This window comes from Melospiza melodia, chromosome 12, assembly GCF_035770615.1.
Source record: "Melospiza melodia melodia isolate bMelMel2 chromosome 12, bMelMel2.pri, whole genome shotgun sequence".
NCBI lineage: Eukaryota > Metazoa > Chordata > Aves > Passeriformes > Passerellidae > Melospiza > Melospiza melodia.
The window spans coordinates 24061449-24078875 of record NC_086205.1 but is presented as its reverse complement, the minus strand read 5'-3'; the positions used below and the strand labels follow the sequence as shown (position 1 = coordinate 24078875).

The following is a 17427-nucleotide window of genomic DNA, read 5'->3' as shown; positions in this document are numbered from 1 at the left end:
CCTCCTCCCCACTGTGCCAGGTACAGCTGGGTTCTTTGTCACATTAATTGACACAGTTGGTTAATGGATAAACAATTAACCAGTGTATGCAATGATTATTTCCAAGGGACCGCAGCAGGGCTCCATAACTCAGGATTTTATTATTTATTTTTTTTTAAAGCTAAAGCTGTTTTTACAGCTGGCACAGACACGTCCTGCGATAAAGCAGGGTCCAAACTCAGGTGGGCCTGAGTCAGTCTCAGCAGCAGGATTATCCCCATTAAGATTAGAGCCAAATTTTGGGGTTGAGAAGGAAAATGTGACTTGCCCCACAAACCTGGGCAGGGGCCAGGCTCCCTGTCACAGCTGGCTGCTGCAGAGCCACAGGGCACAGGGCAAACCCAACGCTGGGCAGGCCACATGGCACTGGGCTCAGCTGGAAAGACAGGACACACACACCCCTCTGAAAGCTTTGCCAAATTGCTCACAGGGCCCTGCTCCACAAGAGCTATTTAACCTCTTGGGCAGAGTTTCCATGTGGTCACTCTCTGCATTCCCACGGGCAAGCTGAGGAATGCCTGGGCTAATCTGCAACAGGCTGGGTGCAAACAGGCACCAGACATGGATATCCAGGATTTTACCACAAACCAGGCAGGCTGCACCAAGAAGGCCCTGTCTGTCCAGTGCCACTCACTGCTCACACTGCTGACAGACTAGAAAAGGGAATTATGAACCTCTGACACTGGTATCAAGTGATACCAGCAAACCGCAGCAGACTGCAAATAACAGGATGAAACTTCTGAGAAATAAGTGCTGCATTTCAGCATTCAGCTGTTGCCATTCAAGATAGAAAATAAGCAGCATGTTTTTTAAAGGAAAATAAACCCAAACAACCAAAAGAGAAAAACCAGGATCTGACTGAGTCAAGAACCGGCAATCCGAACAAACGCAAAACCTGTGCCAAGATGAACAAACAGGACTATTGCCTGTGAGCCAGGAAGGAAGAGATGATGCAGAACACAGGAGAACTCAGGCCTAAAGCATTTGACCTGTGAGAACAGTGTCAATACTGAGAGAAGGCAGAGAAATGTCACAGCAGACTGCAACCCTGCAGAAGGTTGCTGTGAGCAGGGTGGGCAAGGGAGAAGTGCTCTGAATTAGAATCACTGAACAGTGTAGGTTGGAAAGGACCTTAAAGGTCATCCAGTTCTAACCCCCAGCCACAGGAAGGGACATCTTCCATTATCCCAGGTCCCTCCTAGCCCCTTCCAACCTGGCCTTGAACATTTCCAGGGATGGGGCATCCACAGCTCCTCTGGGCAACCTGTGACTCAGCACCCTCAAAGGCAGGAATTTGTTCCTAATATCTAATCTAAACCTACTCTCTTTCAGTTTAACTGCTGGTTTAAAGCAGAGATTAGGGATAAAGCCCTAATGGCAAAGGCAGGGCACTGCCTGAGGAGGGATTTGCAGAGCCCCCAGGGCTTGCAGGAGGCAGGGGAATAGTTGCACCCCAAACCTGCTGCGGGGGCAGGCAGGAGCTGGAGTGGCAGCCTGTGTTTGAACAGAGGGAAGGTGCTGCTCCAGCTTCCTCCGGCTCAAAGTCTGCCTGGGCAAAGGCAGCAAGAGGGAAAACACAATGAAAAGACTCAGCAGTAAAGGAAAACCTTGGAACAGAAAAGGAAAAAAAAAGGAGATGATTAAAAACTGGAAGATTTTTACATACTACAAACCCTATAAAGACAGCTGGCACTGCCTTTTGTCCAGCCCAATCTCATATCAATTACTTCCTCTTGAAGCACCACTTAAGTTCTCTGCCTTCTGTCCCAGACTGTCCCCACAGCACACAGGCCCCAAACCTCTTGAACTAATAAAATATATACACTGGAAACAGTGACTTCACCAAGAATCAGCCAAGATTTCAACTGCAGTGACAATGGCTAAAAAAACAGAAATTAACTATATTAATCCCTGAGCTCTTGTGAATATATTGCAAACCTGTAGCTCCATCCTGCAACTTTGCAAGCCCAACATCTACTTGCTCTTTGCCATTTTGGTTATGCTTTAACCCCAAGTTATTACTTCAGGGATCATATGACCATTTCAGCCTTCACTAAAGAAAATTTTTTTCTACTTGTTGCACAGGATAACAAAAGCACAGCTTTAAAGGCATGGAAACTGGAAGGCAGAAAATACATATTTTTGTAAATATTCATGAACAGTTCTGTGTTTGAAGACACTGACGTCCTGATGTGAAAATGTATGCAGCTGGTAATAGCACAGACTACCTAAAACTTGGTCAGCCTAAGTTTATTCTCTATCATGGCAGATCAGAAACAAGCTCGGACAATCACAGCTCCTTAATATGTTCTGATGCTGAAAAGTACCTCAAAGAGCTATGAAACCCAGAAAAATTTAATTTGGAAAAAATGGTAAGCAGAGAAGAGAAAATATATCCAGGAAAAACAGACATTTCCTGCTAATGCCTCCCAGGGTTTGATGCTCTGTATCAACTCTTATCCCTACGGTGAGAAACACTACAATCCCTGAAAATGATCTCATTCCTGTTCTCATGACATCTCTCCCAGTACAGTGACCTTCTGGCAAGGGCTGTGACAAGTGACCTCTGTTCCCATCCTTGGTTCTGTCCCGCAGGCAGCGCCCACGGAGGAACACACAAAAACCTCCCAGGCTGCCTGGAGCAGAACAGACAGGCTCAGGCCAAAGCAGGGCAGTGAAATGGGGTCAGTAAACAGAAAACAAACAAACAAAAAACCAAAGAATCGAAGCATGAATTCTCTCTCTCTCCTCCTGCTGCTGCCAGGAGCCTGGGTGCAAGAGGGGCACCAAGAGCCCAAACAAAATTCCAAGGAATTCCCATGCACGATGCCCTCAACAGCTTTTTGCTCTGTCTAGTGGTGGTGACTCTCTTGCATGTAAATACCTCCTAATTCTTCCTATTTTAAACCTAAAATGATCTTTGGACCACTGTGTGTTGGAGAAACACTCTCACCTGATAAAAGCCATTTCTGAGGAGTTATTTGCCTCCCCCAGGAGAAGCTGGGCTTGTCAGCACCCCAGACTTACGCCCTGGCACACCTTCCTCCCACAGCCCTGAGCAGGGGTCAGCCCTCCACTTCCACAGTTAGGAAGTGTCCCTGTGCTCAGGATCCCTGCAAGCACCTGCAAGGAGCATCCTGCTTTTCCAGCCCAGAAAAAAACCCCATACTCACACCAAGCAAAATAGACACACTGATTTTATCTTCCCCTCAATATTTAATCAAAACAACAGGGCTCTTGTAGGTAGAATGTTACATTCCCTAACCATGAAACTAAAAGACAATAGGGTTGAAAAATGCTCAGCAATGCCTTAATCCTGTTCTTCAGTTCAGTACATGGAAAACACACAGCCAGAGGAGCCAACAGCCAGCAACAGCAAATGCAGACACCTCCAGAAAATCTGCCCTTCTGGATGCTCATACTGCAGGGGCAGTGCAAAAGGATGAGGGTTTGTTTTTAAAACACACAAAACAGCCCTTGAATAAGAACCAAAGCATTGCTCCTACCCTGGAAAGATCTGGAGCTAGAGAACTTAAATAAAAACCCAGATCAACAATAGACACATTGAAACCTCATCCAGACCTAATTTGCTTATCTTTAGCCCAATCCTGATAAAACCAAAACATTTTAAAATACTGTTTCCAAAACAATTATTCCCACAAAGTGCCCAATTTAATAGCAACACCTCTAAAAGCAGGAACCAAGCAGTGCTTCCTGCAGCACAGTTCCCTGGCTCTGCATTATTGATTTCCACAGTCCTTGCCACGTGAGGTTTATTGCCAAGCCACGAGCCTGCCCACAGGAGCAGCAGAGTCACAGGAATCCACACAGCCTGTTTGTAACAGGGCATGAGATGCTTCAAGGCTGGAAACAACAGGTTCATCTTTGGAAGTGCCTGCTGCACTATCCACACTGGGCAGAGCCTGTTCCGCCCCTGGACAGGGCTCTGCAGCATCCATCCCACATTTTTCCCACTTGTAGGAGAAAAGGACACAGAAAAGCCAGGCAGGTTAAGGGAAAGGATGAGGTAAGGCACTGGAGACTAACCCACAGCTTCAGCCAGAAAGCCCCTCCATGCTGGTTTGTCCCCACACCCAGGCCCAGCCCAAGCGTCAGGCACCTCCCAAGGGCTCATTTCATTTGCTTTACAGAACAGTAGAGGGAAAACACAAACATCCTCGGATGGGCAGCACCTGATCTCGTGCTGATGTACTGATTGCTCTGGCTCCATGTCCCCCTGCCCATCCACACCATCCCTGCTCCCTGGGCTGCCACAGGAAGTGCAGCCTCCCCAGGAAGCCAATCATTAGGTATTTATTGGTAATTAAGGCTGGCCCTGCACATATTAATTCATCACCTTGTTTTGGATTCCTCAGGCATGGACAAGAGTGTTTAAGCACAGCACTCACACCTCTGCGTGGCTGTGCATCCTTCAGGGATCACCACCAGCCCTGCACTCCCTGATGTGGCCCATGGGAAACACCCTGCAGCCCTAAACCCAGGAGCAGTGCACGTAACAGCCCTGAAAACCAGGACAGGGGATGCCCAGATCCCCTGGAACCTGCTTACACACCCCCAGAGACAAACCAGCACTATTGCTGCAGGCAGGCAAAGGGAGCCAGCTGACAGCACCCTGGGGATTGGCTCCATCTCAGCATCCCCAAACCCCACATCCAAGATGCAACAGAGTGCTCAATAGAGTCCTGGGCTGATGGAAAAGTGGGGATTGGAAAACTGCCTGCTGCAAAGAGCAAACAGCAGGAAGGCCAAAGCACTTCTGGTTGCTGATAGACACACAGAGTTTGGCACAAGACAGAGCTCACAAAAGCTTTATGTAAAATCCCAAAAGCAAGGAGCTAGCCAAAGTGATGGTGCAATGCACAGGACTATCAGAGTGGCCATCTCCACGAAATCAGGGATAACAGGGACCACCACAGTGCTCACAGGATGATACACATGGCTGCAGCTTTACCTACAGCTGAACACACCACACAAATACAGCAGGTATTTCTGCTACCTAAATGTATAGATAGCTACAGGCTGGTGTCCTGTACATCACCCAACACTGCTGTGGTATCTCCCAGTGCCACGTGTGCTCCAGCAAGTGCCACCTGCCAAGCCACATTTCCGCAGGGAATTCCGGCAGCTCAGAGACAAGCGGGCGTGCTGGCAGGCAGCCCAACACCTCCATCCATCCTTCCCTCCCTTCCTCCCACAGTGGGTTAGGTGGCAGCTGATAAATGCAAACACAGACCTTCACATATCTCCTACCAGCCAAGCCAATTCCAGGGAAAGCACTGCAGCCTGTGCTCGGGAGGGATTCAGTGACTGCAACAGGATCTCAGCCCTGCACGGGCACTGGCTCCAGGCAGCAGCTCTGGATCACAGCAAAGAGCACAGGTACGTGTCAGGAGGTCAGTGTCCCTGCTCCTGCTGCCACCCTGCTGCTGATTGAACTGTTCTCATTAAGGGGGAACATGACTTTTCTTTTTCCTTCTGCTTTTTTCCATGTGAAACCACAGACACGTGATTCTGCTGACCTTTTTTGTGACCTGCTCAAAGAAATGAGGGATTCCTGTGGGTATCACAGCAACAAAGAGTAGCAGATTTAGACCATACATTTTTACTAATAGTTTAGTTAAAAGTTTAGCACTTTAATAAAATGTTGTTTCCATTGTCCTGACTTTTGGGAGTCTGTTTGCCCTAATGGAAATTTTAAAACCATTTCCATTTAAGATGAACCAAACAGTTGGCAGGAGCAGAGGGCCATGATGGAGGAGGAAGGCAACCCTCCCACTAAACAGTCCTGCTGTTAGTGAGGTTAGTCCCCACTAGAGCACAGAACTCAAATGTTCCCATGTGAGCAGCCAAGCCCAACTCCAACTCCCTCCCCTGCCTGGGGAGCGCAAGGCACAGGCTCATCTCCCAGATGATTCCCCAAAACACCACCAGCTTCCAGGACAACCACTGCAGGGTGACCACCACAGTTTCACTGATGCTTCTGTCCCTCTTGCAGGCAGCTCCAAGTGCAGGGTGCAGGGCTGGGACCCACATGCAGGTCCACACAGGTGCCATCCCACGCTGATCCCTCCTGGCAGCATTAATGAACCCTGTGACTGCTCAGGCTGAACATGAGGCTGTGCCAAGCTTTTGCTGACTGTGCACACACTGCCAGAAACCAAAGCACAGGATCCCCTCTGGTAAATGGGTGTGAGAGCAACTGCAGCACCTCGGGGTCACCAGGCTGTCCCAGCAAGGGGATGTCCCAGCTCCTCTCTGCTCCTCAGCCAGAATCCTGCTGCTTCCCCAGCCCAAACAGGACCCTGCACCACCCTGAAAGCACTGCCCCTGTCAGGCTGGAGCCACAAGGGCAAAGTCCCATGATGTGGTGCAGACCCCAAAATGCTCCTGTACTCCTGCCTGCAACCCTGGGTTCTGCACCTTTCCAAACTGAAGCTCCCTAGTGATTTTTAATGTTTTATTTAGCAATGCTTTTGAATGCGTTTGATGCATTCTGGCTGATAAGCTCCACAAAATTCTGATGTCTCTGTCCTCATTTGACTTCAGTTATTTTCCAGTCTACTCTTAAAGCTGCAGTGCTCAGTGGCTCCCACCATCGAGCTGGGACACCCAGCACTAAAAGGCTGTTGTACAATCGGGCATCATTCCCAAAAACTCAGCAACAGCAGGTGACAGAGGTGACAACAGGAGGATGCAACAGGGGATCAGTGTGCTCCTGATCCCCGTTTCCAAGAACAGCTGCTTTTCCTCAGCTCAGCCAGCACCAACACGAGCAGACATCAGCCCTCAGCCTCCCTTTCACACCCAGAAACCCCCAAACAGCTTTTTCAGTGGATTTAGAGTAACACCAAGGTCTCACAAGAACTGCATTTTCCTTCTCTGTGGCCAGCTAAGAAAAATATTTGTGAATGTTGTTTACAAGAAGAAAACAGTTGCCTTGGGGAAGTCCCAGAGGTAATTTTAAGAGAAGCCAAGCACAGAGGGCAGAGGTGATGCTGTCCCCAGGACTTCACAGAGAGCTCCAGGTGGCTTTGCAAACCAGCCATGGACACCCTACATGGTAACATAACAGCACCAAGGAAACAGGACTCAAGCCAGTGAAAAGTTAATTTTTCTATACCATGAAGTGTTTGATTCATCATCAGAATCAAGGATGAGTAATTACAGTAATTGGGTTCTGATTTCACAAACAATTCTGGAATGCTGGCTGAGGTTTCAAACTGAGATCAAATCCAGGCAAATTTAATAAGAAATTGTCTGTTATGAAGCAGTAACTTGCAGGAACAGAATAGGTCCCTTATGTTTCTTTCTTAAATACAACTAAACACCTGCAAATATATGCAAAATATCTCATTTACATACATTGACAATACTGACAGCTTGCTTAGAACAAAATAGATGCCGTGGACAAATTTTTTTAACCACTTTCCTAGAGAGGGGAGAAACAATGCCTTGATCAAGCCTGCACAGGAGAACAGTGATGGCAGGCAGGGAAAGATGAGGCTCATATCAGAGCTCAAATCAAGCCTCAGCTGCCCCCTCTCCCCCACCCAGACCTCCAGTATCTTACAAGTAACACAGGTGTCTGGCCAAGGCAGACACCCTGCAGTTCATTCTCTTTTTGTTTAAACTCCTTTACAGTATTTTCCCCACAAATTCCTAGAGGAAATCAGAGCATTAATATTATGACTTACAAGCTTAACCCTCCAGACCTCAGCACACAATGAGGCAAAAATTAAAGGCTATTTTTCTTTCAGCTGCCATGACCTTCTGGAGCAGCACTGCCCAGAAAAGTGTTTGCAGAGAGTTTTCTGCATGTACAAAAAAAAAAAAAAAAAAAAAAAAAAAAAATCTGTTTGGCAGGAAGAAACGCAATAGTTTTGGGAGAGAAGTAAAAAAGGCTAAACAGGCTCGGACAGCAGTTCCCATCTTGCCAGATCTTTCTCCTGGTGAACAAAATGGCTCACTTGCCACAACTGCTGCCAAAACTCTGCAGGATCAGGCCTAACCACAGAGATTTCAAAGCCACCATGACTCATCTACTATTCTTTCTTGGTAAGACTTAACACTGGGTGGGACACACACACAAAAAAAAAATCAATTTGCAGGAAACCTCAGTCATGGAAAAATATACTTCAGAACATCTCACAGGGACTACATAAATAGCAAAAGAGAAATGAGAAAACAAAGTACTTCTTTCTGAAAAGACTGTGATGCACTGCCTGCCCTCTAAATGGTTTCAGCAGCCTTTCACTGTGACAAAGGACAGCTGAGCTTCCCAGAAGACCCCAGCAGCCACCAGTGCTTCCCAGTGCACCCAAGAGAACCACAAGTAAGGCAAATCTGTGTTCTTCATGTGAAGTCAACTGCATCTTACTTGAACTGAAAGAGAAAATATAAATGCAAACCACCCAATCATTCCACCTCTTGCGTGTCACATTCAAAGCTGGTTGGGAGTCAGAACACTTTTTAAATAAATAAAAGCCCCACCAGCAAGCGTTGGCTTTAACCGGGTACTGAGGTACAGTTATGAGGTCCTGCCATGGCCACAACACCTCAGCTACTGAAAGTGTTGAAAGGTGCAATTAATTACTCTTGCTGGTTTATTTTCCCCCTGCCTGAGGGCTTCAAGCAGGAGTCAGCCCCGCTGATGGTGAGAGAAGGTTCATCTGACTCAAGGCAGTGCAGTGAGCTCTGTGCTCACCAGTGGGTGTTTTCTGGGTGGGACAGAGACAGGCAGGAAGAACACGAAATGAGTATTTCTGATTAATAAAATCCTGCCAGAAGTCTGGCTGGTAGAATGGGAGAAGTTTCTAGGAAATGGTTCAGCGATGAGCGAGCGCCAGTGACGAGGAAGAGCCCCAGGACACGGCACTGGCAGATCCTGGAGGGGAAAAAGAAGCAGGTTCTTGCAGGGCCAGGCAACCAGAAACTGCAACTGGCTCTGAATCAGCCACTTGCACAGGCTGGGACAGAGGCTGTCAGAGCCCTGCTCTGTGGGACATTGTCTGCCTGGCACTGCCTTTTGTCTCTGTGCTCTGCAACACTTGCCCAGAGAAGAGAGGACCCTCTGTGCCAGGACCACCTCCCCAGCCCTGGGGAAGAAGATGCAAAGTGCCCCAGCTCACCGGGTGTTTATCAGTGGGTTCATCTTATCTCTACCAAAAAAGAGCCCTCATGTGAAGGCTGCACACGAGGGCTCACTGCACCAGCAGAAAGAAAAACATAAAACAGGAATCAGGCCCACTCACAGCCTGACCTGGAAAACGCAATCCAGGAAATGCACTTGAATTCTTTCTTCACCAGCAGGTGCAAGCCAGGAAAACAGATCTCAACACCATGAATATTCTGAATACTTGCTGCTGTCAGTAAAGCGTGCACAGGACTCCCCCACCCAGACAGAAAAGTCTCCTTCTGCCAAGTCAATCTGCCAATACTGATCAGGTTTCTCATCCTCAGCCCTGCAGCTCCTCTCCCAAAGACTTTCCATGGGTGAACAGTGGAGGACTGCTCTTTCTCCACTGAAAAACGTGTGCACCCCACCACTATTCACCTTTTTATTACACCTGCCTTTTTATTACAGCATTTCTCCCTAAATACTGAGTTCCTTAGGACAGAAGATCATTTATTTTATCTATTCCTCCTCTGCCACAGAAAACAGGATAGAGGAGGAAGGGACAATGCTATACACTAAGGTAACTAATGCAAACTGGCTATTTTGCTGTCAAATCCTACTGGCCATGCAACACCATTTGATTTGATGGAGCTCAACATGGTTCACTCTGTGTCCCCAGGGAGCAAAAGGGAAGATTTAAGGGCAAACAAATCACAGAAAACCAAAGAGTACGAACACCAGAAACAGCCAACACCAGTTTCAGCACAGACTTGGCACAGATGGGCACACCCTGAGTGCCAGGGTTTATTCCCACCCAGCCCTATGCTCAGACACTTTTACTGGCATCCAAGCAAGCACAGGAGCCCAGCAAGACTACGTCAGGTAATTACCCTGATATTAAAACCCCACATTTTGTTTTGGCAACAAGCCCTGGGCAGGCTGTCACCCTTGCTGACCTGATACCATCCTCACTGCAGCAGCAGCAGATCCTCTGGCACTTGCCCCATCCCCTTTCCCTGACCCATTTTCAGCAAGATTGCCCTGACCTGCACCTATTTAGATCTGTGCAAGCCACAAGTGTTTTTAAATAGAAGTTATTATTCTCTGAGACAAAACTGGCCTCCCTTCTGGGGTGTGTGCCTTCCTCTCTGCCTGGTGCCACCCCAGCTCCTTTGGGATCCAGCTCTCCCCAGTGTGGGAGCAGCAGCCACCAGACGGCTTCTCCCCCTCTCCCCACAGCAGCAGATGGGTGCCTGGGGGCTGGAGCTGTCTGACAGACACAAGCCCCACTCCCACTTTGTTATGTAAACCCCCAGGTTTCGGTGTAGATCTGCTTGAAGGATCCAGAAATCACCAAATGCCACCACAGCGTGTGGGCACGGGGAGCGAGGGATGTGCAAAGCGCTCGGGGCAGTGGTGATGGCACACGATGCTCCCACTGCTGCTTGGAAACAGAGAAAACTCTGGATTCCAAAGTAAAAAATATATATAAATATAAAATTAATGATCTTCAAAACCACACTTCACTCCTGTTTGTTCCCCCCCTCCAAAGAAGCCAGGGTAAGGGGGAGCATCCCTCACATGATGCCACCCTGGTCACCTTGTGTCAGGCAAGTGAGGGAGCAACATGGCAAATATTTTGTAAATAAAACCGGGAAAACTGAGCTTTTCCCATCCATCCCTCCACAACTTTCTGCCTTCCAGGGTGTCTGCACACACAGAGCTGGTATGTATGTACATGTATCAGATGATCACAAGTCCATGGAAGTGAGGGACAGGGCAGGTGCACCTGGCTAAATATCAGTTAGAAACTTATTTATGTATCTAAAACAAACAATAAATTGAATTGACACTACATGTCTATCTCTATCCTGCAGCTCAGCAGAGCTGAGGTCTGGCCCTGCATAGGTGGGTGCAGAGAAGTCAGGCTGCACTGCACACACATCCCACCTCTCAGAGGGCAGAAGAAGCACAGCAAGCAGTACCTAAATAGGGACTGAAAAACCACTTTTTTTGGCCAAAAAAAAAAAAAAAAAAAAAAAAGGCTGGCCAAGATTTTGTGAAGGGAAATAAAAAAAGACAAAGCCGCAACTCCTGTCAGGCAAATGATCATGACCAAATCTCAGTCCCTGCAGGAGCTCCCAGGGTACAGGGCATGTGAGAGCGCGCTGAAAACACATCATCAAATAATTGCCAGTCAGACAATAGGAGGAAAAGGCATGAAGGCATGTAGAGGTTTGCTCTCACCCTCCTCCTTCCTCACCCTTAGCCAAGACCAGGTGCCAACACTCAAGAAGAAAATCAAATTGCTTTTTCAGCTCTGCTATACACAGATTTAGGGCCACCAGCCAAAACTAATTCTCACTAAAGCACTACGATTATTATTATTATTATTTATTATTTTAAATAATTTGCTGCAAAATAGCTGTTCCAAAATGAAATTAAGGAACCACCTGTTTGCAGCAAAGGCATCAGAAAGGTGCTGCTCCTCACAGACCATGATGCAAAACTCCAGCAATTTCAGTCCCTGAGATTCCCCTTTGGTATAGTCACAGGGTACAGACAGACAGAAGATAAAACTGCAAGCCTCTATAAACATTAGCAGCTGATATATTCCTTATTATGCCATTTAAAGGAATAACACTTGTGGTAGTGCCAGCATTTAAGTGCATTCCCCTGAAATTTCTTTCCCTGAAGGTTTGATAACCTGATTTAAATCCATTTTCAGAGAAGGAATAACTGTAAAACCCAGGTTCAGCTGGCTGAAATTTCACTTAATCACGTAAGAGATTTCTCAAATCACTGCTGGAGATAGAACCCACTCCCTTAAAACATCTCTCCTCCACCACAGACACACCTGCAGTCTAAAGAGCACTTCCCAATTTACAGGAATAACAATGTCACAATGGCACAACCCTTTACACTTTGTTACTATAAAGAGTAATAAAAATGTCTAGGAGAGCCATGAGATTATAGCCTGCTTTGTGAAAGATTAATTTCACCAGCAACAATCACCTACCTAGTACTTATAATTTCATTCACACACGTGAAACAGCATCTTCAGCAGTTCAAAGAACGTGCAATTCTCATTCCAGCAGACTGGTATCAGCTGTGAGAGCTCAGGAGACACCTGTCAACAACAGCATTTTCTGGGGGGGAGTTCAAGCCTCTCAAAATAAGAAGAGCATCATGGCCTCCAGGAAAATTGAAGTTATTGAATCTTTTCTAGGAAGACCAGAGCCTCAACACTAATTTTCAATAATCCTGAAAAGGATGATGTGATATATATCAAGATAAAACTAAAAATGCAAGTGAGTATGTAAGTGAACCCCTTCAATCTTCTTTACTTAGGAAAGTTAAATCTTGGCAGAACCAAATTCTATCGCTGTACCTCTCAATAAACTTTAATTCAATCAGCTGAAGCAGAGTCCACAGCAATCTCTGTAAATTTTAACAGGTCTTTTCAGAGGGAATCTGACCTTGGCCCTGTCCCACAGGGAGCTCTGACCAAGTCAGAGGGGAGGGCAGATCCAGGGCCCAGAATCCCACCAAGTAAGCCTGGCACCATGATGGGCAATGGGGACACCGTGGGATGTCACCCACGGGCTGCACCCCAGGCCTGGGAGAGGCCAGACACACCTTCCCACTGCAGAAAATCTCATTTTACAGGCTTGGTGCTACCTCATGGCAGAAGGACAGGAGGAAGGGCCTCTTTCAGCTGCAGGCAAGGGCAGGTGCACAGGGGGGACTTTGGGGGGAACTCTGCAGCAACCCCCTGAGCCAGGATCGGGGATCCCAGCATCGCCGGGGAGTGCTCAGCATCACAGGGGAACAGTGACCCTGAGGAAGGGGAACCCACAGACTCAAACTCACAGCTTTCCAACTTCGGGCTAAGCTGGGCAGGATTTGGCCATGAGACCCAAGTCACAGGGCTAACACTCCTGTGAGCATCATGAGGTGGGTGGAAAATAAGTTCCCTGGTTACCTGCGAGCCTCTGGCATGAGCTCACGCTTATCAAATGGTAGAGACAGCACGGGAGGGAAAACACGAATTCTTGAGCGATTAAAGACACTCCAAAGAGAGCTCCCACCCCTCGCAGCCCGAAACACAACACCGTAGGCAAACAGGGAGCTTTTGTCCCAGCAGCCACACCGGCCTCGCCGTGACATCCACACTTAGCATCTTCCACCAGCGCTAAAGCAGCAGAGCTTCATCCACCCAGTCCAACTGCGGGTGCCTGACCCCAGACAGCCTCACTGGAGCGGCACCGTGCAGATTTACTGAAAGGAGGGATGTGGGGAGCACCAGACCAGGGCACACAATGGGCATTGTCCTTCTGTGTGCAGAGAGCCTGCTCAGCCCGGGGACCGCTTCCAAAGCCAACGGAGCTGCACTGACTTGAACCACGGTCCAGCTCGGTCCAGAGGCACCTTGGGGCTGAAGATTTCTAGAGAGCATCACGCCAAAGAAAGAAAACCAGCAACAGGCAGAAAAGGCTTTCACTGCAAGAAACCCACCCAGCAGCTCGGCAGAACGGGTTGTGTCAGCACCTTCAGTAACTCAGGGCTTTCCCATGACCCAAGAACCGCGGGTGCGGAAGGGACGTGGCAGGGTCACGGCTCCACCAGTGCCGGGGACACTGGAGTTCACCACATCGCCGAGCTTCCCAAACCCGCGGTCCTGCCCCGACACAGCGCAGACCGCAGCGACCCAAACCCACCCATTTCACTGCACGAAAAACGCGTAAACCATCCCGAGTGCGTCCGACAGACGACAAACACCTTCCCGCGACAAACTCTGCCCAGCAAAGAGCCCGGGCAAAGCATTCACTTGAAAACAGACGCTGAAATCACCGCAGTGCCCCGGACCAGGCGCCCGCTCCGGGGCAGCCCCGCGGCCGCGCCCGCCCGCACCCACCTCCGGCCCCCGCGGCCGCGGGTGCCCCATGGTGCCGTCAGAGCCTGCCGGGCGCCGTCCCTCTCGCGGGGCACCAGCAGCCAGAAAAGCCGCCCCGAACAGCCCAAGGAACCTCCTCACACCGGCCCCGCCCGCTGGGCTCCTGGGCGCGCTGCCCAAGCCCGGCCCCCGGGCCCGCCCCGCGCCCGCCTCCTCTGAGGGCACCGCGGCCCCTCCCGGACCGGGACGCGGCTCAGAGGGAGGGACGGGCACCCCCGCTCCGCCCCGGCTGGGTGCGAAGAGCCCAGGGAGGCGCAGAGTGAGCTAAAGGGAGTAACTCGGTTATTTCAGCCCAACTTTGCCGCTGGTGGAGGGGATTTGAGGTTGCTGCGCGCTCCGAGTGCTGCTTCCACAGGGAGCGCGGTTCTCCCCTTCGTGGCCGGACACTCCAGGAGGGAGAAGGAGAAGCCAAGGTTCCCCACCGTCACCGAGAAACTGCGTTTGGCCAGGGAAACAGATTGAAAAAGCCTGTACAAATTAACAATTATTAATTGCACATGCGATTTTTAATTTTTTTTTTTTTTTAGCGTAAGACAGCCCAGTAATTACAGTCCGGTGGTATTTGGATCCGAGCTGTCCTCCCCTACACACGCTGCATTTACCATGTTACTTCCATTATGCCCTTTTTAATACGCAAGGAGGAGATTTTTTAGCGAGAGAGAAAATCTTTGTGCTCGCAGAAGCATTGAACTGACATGCGGATAAGCGAAATTCCCAGCAGGTTCCAGCTCTAAGCCAGCCCTGAGTGCTGGTGAAACGCCCAAAATCTGTCTTCAGCACTGCAGCTCTCACTGCTGTGGCTGCACAGGGAGATCTTGGTGATTTCTTCCAGCAAACTCAGTGATCCCACTTCTACATCTACAGCAAGACTTCGGCATGGTTATTAGGATATTTTTCTTCCTTAAATTATTTTAGTTTCTATTTCTTTAAATCACAAAGAACTGAACCACAGACCTTAAATGTAGATGAGATAAATAACCCAACTTTGAGGACTGCTGGTTCAGAAGCAGCCTCTGTCTCCTACTCTGGCAGAATAATATTGAGGCATCACATTCTCCACCAGAGCAGCCCCTGCCTTGTTTATGGGCACACCTGTAACACAGTGGCTCAGCTCGTTTACTCTGGGTTTACTGTGACTTGGCTTACCAACACCTTAACAGAGTGAGTGATGTGCTTCACACCTAAAATCAAACTTAGATTTCTAAGGTGGGTTCCCAATGGTATTGCAACACAGCTTCCTTCAGCTCATGGGGCTGGGCTCACACACTGCCCCACTGGGCATCTGTGGACAGCTGTGAGTCAAGGTGGCTCAGCAGTGCTGGCTGCACTGAGCAAGGAAAAAGCACAAATATTTGTGGCATTCACTGTCAGGAGAGAACAAAGCAAGAGAGGAGGATGGTGTGGAACACTTCAAGGCAAAGGGAAATATTCAAAGTTGCCCTATATCACTGCCATTTCCACCCCAAAGAGAGGGCAGAGCCATGTTCCAGACAGGCACATTAGCCCACACTGCAGAGAGGTTTCATGCTAAATGTATGGAATAGGAATGAGTGGAGATACAGCAAGGGGAGCATCCCTCAGGGCACCCACCTGCCCAGGATGCCCAATCTCTGCCATCTCTCTGGACACACCTCTGTAAACCTCCCAGCTCCCCAGGGCAGGAGGACAGCGGGCTGCAGGGACCTCTGCCATCTCCCATCTCTGCACACATCTCCATGTGTGTTGATGCAGAGCAGAGACATAGCAGACACAGAGAAACACAACTTTCTCTGCAGACAACCCCTTCCCTCCTGCCCAGAGTTCATTTCAGTGTTCATCCTTTACATGACTGGCTGATTTCTGGCAAATCTTTCCAAATCCATAAACCTTAGCTCACTTAATGTGTATTTAATCTCCCTGCTATAGGTTTATGTTGGCAGTGAGCAGGGCTAGACCAGTAGCAGAAGAGAGCAGCCAGTGTAGGTTAGCACTTTGGCCTCTACTTTTCACAATTCCCCCCTCTGCAGCACCACAACAGAGCAGAAGCACCACCGTCTGTGCCCATGTCCCATTAGTGGTTTTCTACACTTCCCAGAACCTTCCCTGTCCCAGAGGCAATTCATTAAATGGATACTTGGCACATACCCTCAAAAATGTCTTGAGCTCTGAGAGGCACAGTATTATCTGTCAGGAGTTTCTTTGGTTCTCTCCCACCTGCTTTTCATTCTTCAGGAACTTCCCCACATCCCTTAGAGGATGCCTGGTGTCGTCACAGGGGTGTGAAGTGTTCTTATTTAAGATGAGGCTGACAGGCAGGGATTGAGGCTGCTGCAGTCTGTAAAACCAAGGTGCTCATATTAGCAATCTTTTATTATTATTATTATTATTTACTTGTACTTCATATTTTTTCCTTCTGCCTAAAACTTTTCACTTCCATGCCCAATAAGGCGGCCAAAAGTGTAAGAGACATCTGCAGAAGGGCTGTTGGTGAACTAAAAGCTTTTGCTGCTGCACACCAAGCCCAATACACCAGCTGAAAGATAATGCAGGAAAAGAAAAAGCATTCTTTTAAAATAAGGACATTGTTTTCAATCTCGGTCACCACTTGACGTCACAAGACATGGAGAAGGGGAAGGAGCAGAGATCTGCAGGACATTAGAGAAATGCCAAACGAGATAAGGCTTTAAGCGAGGGAAAATAAATGCCAAATTAAGAGCAGGCTGCAGTGAACATGTGACAGCACAAAGAAGCATCACCTTCTCCAAACCTCTCAAACCATTTTTTCACAACCTGAAAAACTCTCTCACCTTCCTCTGTGGCAAAAGGCAGTTTTGCCAATGCGTTGGAGTGCAAGAAGGATCTCAGCAGAGCCACATCAGGAATCTGTCTGACATGTTGAACACAGGTGTCACCCAAATAGAGGGTTTTACCCATAGAGATTTTTATCATCCATTTGCTTTTTCCTTTGTTAAATGAGCCCAGCTACACCAGCACAAACCCCAGCCCTGCACTATTCACAGTGCCACCAATAATGGGCTATTCCCCAGCCCTGTGCTCTTGACACTGTTCACAGCAACCCACACATCAAAGAGGGAAAAATAAAAAACCAACCATCAAATGCCAGGGTGGAGCCTGGAGTGCCTTTCATACCTGCAGGCATTGAAAAGTCCTTTTTCCTCCTTATGGTTCCCCTTTAGCCATGCAGGGGCTCCCTGACACCGAGTGTGGGTCATGTTGGTGCCTCTGCAAAGCCGTGGGGACCAGAGGGCAACCAGGGGAAAAATAAAGAGTTGTTTTTTTCCCCTAACTGGATCAC

At 48.6% G+C, this 17427-nt stretch overlaps 1 protein-coding gene across 4 annotated transcripts in view; it reads right to left on the bottom strand.

The window, feature by feature from the left end:
* PLD1 (phospholipase D1) overlaps positions 1-16279 on the bottom strand; it is a 64582-nt gene extending 48303 nt beyond the window's left edge. For 2 of the 4 annotated variants that reach the window (XM_063167318.1, XM_063167321.1), the window contains exon 1: positions 14094-14169. The gene's annotated coding sequence lies outside the window, so the exon portion shown is untranslated. Of the gene's footprint in view, positions 1-12194; positions 12306-14093; positions 14170-16256 lie in introns of those variants that run through there. The other 2 variants (XM_063167320.1, XM_063167319.1) reach the window with 2 other exon arrangements.
* Between the last annotated feature and the right edge of the window lie 1148 nt (positions 16280-17427).